Raw genomic sequence first — 4,267 nt, 5'->3', positions numbered from 1 at the left:
CAGCACGGCGACCGCACCAGGAAACTGAAAACCACGTGTGCCAGAGAGAGCCCGCATCCATCTATATACACTGAGCATGACATCACCGGGTATGGAATACTCCAATGATCGATCAGACCCGGCCCTCTAGCTGTGCTCCCTCTCAAACCAAGGAAAGTTAACTCTATCTTAGCCAAAACCAGGACAGTCTCCACCCCTTATTCCACACCATTGATGTCGTGCTCAGGTTCCAAATACATCCTAAGCAATCACCCCGCTTTTTCCCAGGTCTCACAGATTTCATTCCCTTAGTCTGTGGGACATCCTTCTGCCGAGTTCATTTAGTCCATAACTTTGGGTTTCATCTGTCATGACAGTCTTTAAGGCTGGAGGAATGAGGTGGAGTTGGCTCAGTTGGTGGAGCAGGAGGCTTTGGATGTGGCACGGGAATGTTGCGAGGCACCAATTGCAATAACAGGGTTATTTGACAGTTTGGTTCATTGGCTATTCTCACCTAAAATCAAATCTCCCTGAGGCACGCATCGGACTTCTCTGTCCTTCTGCATTACCCACCAAGTACACCCAGGTTCTTGGGCAAAAATAATCCCATGCATGGGTTTACATTTACCCAGTGCAGAAGTAACCCAGATGGTCTTCCCCAGCATATTTCTAATGCACACTACAGGGGCTTTATCCCCATCCACAGTATGCAGGAGGTTTGATTGAGCAGGGCCAGCTTGCTTGGCAGATCCTTTGGTATTGACTAACCAGGTGGCTTTTGCTAAATGCATGTCCCAGTGTTTGAAAGTTCCACCACCCATTGCTCTCAGTGTATTTTTCAGCAGTCCATGGTGCATGGTAGGGAATGTGATACATCCCCTCAATGCCATGTTCTTTGGCCCAGGTGTCTATAAGGTTGCTTCGGAGGTGTGTCCCATTATCTGACTCAATCCTTTCTGGTGTGCCACGCTGCCATAAGACTTTCTTCTCAAGGCCTAAAATGGTGTTCTGGGCAGTGGCATGGGGCACAGCATAAGTTTCCAGCCAACCAGTGGCTGCCTCCACCATTGTAAGCACATAGTGTTTGCCATGCCGAGTTTGTGGAAGCATGATATAATCAATCTGCCAGGCCTCCCCATGTTTATATTTTGACCACCATCCTCCGTACCAAATGGGTTTTAACTGTTTGGCTTGCTTGATCGTAGCACATGTCACATTCATGGATTAACTGTGCAATAGCATTCATGGTTAAGTCCACCCCTCCATCACGAGCCCATCTATATGTTCCATCTCTTCCCTGATGGCCTGAGGAGTCATGAGCCCAGCAAGCCATAAATTGTTCACCGTAATGTTGCCAGTCCAGATCTACTCGAGCCACCTTGATCTTGGCAGCCTGATCTGCCTGGTGGTTGTTCTGATGTTCTTCAGTGGCCTGGCTCTTGGGTATGTGAGCGTCTACATGGCGTACTTTCACAACCAGATTTTCTACCCGAGCAGCAATATCTTGCCATCATTCAGCAGCCCAGACAGGTTTGCCTCTGCGCTGACAGTTGCTCTGCTTCCACTGCTGTAACCACCCCCACAGGGCATTTGCCACCATCCATGAGTCAGTACAGAGGTAGAGCACTGGCCACTTTTCTCACTCAACGATATCCAAGGCCAGCTGGATGGCTTTCACCTCTGCGAACTGACTTGATTCACCTTCTCCTTCAGCAGCTTCATTGCCCCGTCATGTGGGGCTCCATACAGTTGCCTTCCACCTTCGATGTTTTCCCACAATGCAACAGGACCCTTTGGTAAACAGGGCATATCGCTTCTCATTAACCAATAGTTTATTATATGGTGGGGCCTCTTCAGCACACATTACTTCTTCCTCTGGCCTCATTCCAAAATCTTTGCCTTCTGGCTCATTTGTGATCACTTCCAATATTCTTGGACGGCTGGGGCTGCCTATTCAAGCCTGATGTGTGATTAATGCGACCCATTTATTCCGTGTGGCATCAGTTGCATGGTGTGTAGAGGGAACACTCCTTTGAACATCCAGCCCAGCACTGGCTGTCGGGGAGCCAGGAGGAGCTGTGCTTCGGTCCCGATGACCTGTGAAGCAGCTTGGACACCTTCATATGCTGGCAGTATCTCCTTTTTGGTTGGAGTATGTAGGTCTTCTGATCCTCTGTATCCTCGACTCCAAAACCCCAGGGGTGGACCCCGAGTCTCCCCTGGTGCTCTCTGCCAAAGACTCCAGGTAGGGCCATTCTTCCCAGCTGCAGAGCAGAGCACATTTTTAACATCTTGCCCTGTTCGAACTGGCCCAACTTGGCTGCCTTCGTTCTAGTTCATACTGAAGTTCTAACGTATCTGGCACGGTAGCACTCAGTGGTGGTGTGACTTCATTCAGGCCACGATAGTCTACTGTCAATCTCCACTCTTCATTAGACTTTCACACTGGCCATATGGGGCTGTTAAAAGGGGAGCGTGTCTTGCTGATGACTCCTTGGCTCTCTAGCTGATGAATCATTTTATGGAGAGGGATTACAGTCTCAATTGGTGTGGTATTGCTGTCGGTGCACTGTTGTAGTGGCAGTTGGCACCCGTTGTTCTTCAACCCTCAGCAGTCCCACAACAGAAGGATCCTCTGATAGACGTGGTAACACAGACAGCTGTTTAATTCCTTCTGTTTCCAAAGCAGCTATACCAAAAGCCCACCAATGCCCTTTTGGGTCCTTAAAATACCCTCTCCTGAGATAATCTATGCCAAGAATACATGGAGCATCTGGGCCAGTCACAATGGGGTGTTTTTATCACTCTTTTCCACTTAAGCTCACCTCAGCCTCCAATACAGTCAACTGTTGAGACCCCCGTCACTCCTGAAATACAAATGGGTTCTGCCCCTTTAAAATTTGACAGCATTGGGGTGCATTGTGCACCAGTGTCCACTAGATCCTTATACTGCTGGGGGTCAGATGTGCCAGGCCATTGAATCCACACGGTCCAGTAAACTCAGTTGTTCCTGCCCTCCCTCTGCCTGGAGGCAGGGTGCCTCTAATGTTGGTCATAATACCCCGCTAATGGCAAACAGGTTAGCATGGTGTACATGGGTTTCAGCCTCGTCTTGATCACTCAGTTCTTGTGAATACAAATTGGAAGTTCTTCTCATAAGATCGTGAGCAAAGTCAACCTTTCTGCTCTGTTTGGACACTTGATTACTGGAAACTGGAGCAGCATTTCTCCTAAAAGAACCATGTTTTGTACTTGTTCTTCCTTCTAGCTCACATACGCGCTCTTCTAGGAGGTAGGTAGGTTTTCCATGCCATTTCTTCATGTCTTCTCCATAGTCATGCAGGTAATGCCACAGTTTCCCCCATGATGTGTACCTCTTCTCTTGAGTAGAGAAATGAATGCTCCTACTAGCCAAGATTCTAGTCCATGCACATGGGGAATAGGACATGTCCTCTTTAAATTGCTGTAAATTTGAGATGATTTGTTCACAGCCGCGATAAGGGAGGAAGAGAGACTTTCTTCCTATTGTCGTAGTCTGTGAGCCAATTCTTTCACTGTTGGTCCCTCTTTATCTTTCCAGTTCATTAATGCTAATGCATTGGCATATGATGATGGTGTGTGCTCCGTACAAACTTCCTCCACATAGGCTGGGTGCATTGGACCTCATCTGGATTTGTGGGTAGCTGTGCATTATCTGGGTCATAGTAAACTACCTCCCACACAGCTAGCTCCCTCAAGTATTGAATGCCTCTTTCCATAGTGGTCCACTTACTTGGTTGACATGCAAAATCTTCCTTGAAGGGATACCTCTCCCTCACACTTGACAAAAGTCACCTCCAGAGACTGAGATTTTGTGTCTCCTTTCCAATGACTTTGTCAATATCCCCTTCCCTAGACAGGGATCCCAGCTGCCTGGCTTTCCTGCCCTCTAGTTCCATGCCACTGGCCCTGCTATCCCAGCACCAGAGCAGCCAGGTAACAAGTTGCTCACCTGGATGGCAGCTGAAATCTCTTCTTATGTCTAACAACTCACTCAGGGATAAGGACTGGGTGACTATCACTTGCTCTGCCTTCTCCTCCTCCTGTTCTCGTGATGGGCCTGGTTCATCATCAGCCTGTACGCCATGGGGGGATTTTCTTGTGTATTTCTTCTTCTGTATAGGAGCAACTGACGCTGTCATGGGTTGGTTCTCTGGTTCAGCTGCAGCACCTGTTCTCAGGCTTGTAGTGGCTGCAGTTTCTGTTCCTTGGTTACCAGGTGCAGAGCCCTTCTCTTCCTCTTGAGGAT

This window comes from Athene noctua, chromosome 6, assembly GCF_965140245.1.
Source record: "Athene noctua chromosome 6, bAthNoc1.hap1.1, whole genome shotgun sequence".
NCBI classification, from domain to species: Eukaryota; Metazoa; Chordata; class Aves; order Strigiformes; family Strigidae; genus Athene; species Athene noctua.
This window is presented reverse-complemented; position numbering follows the sequence as displayed.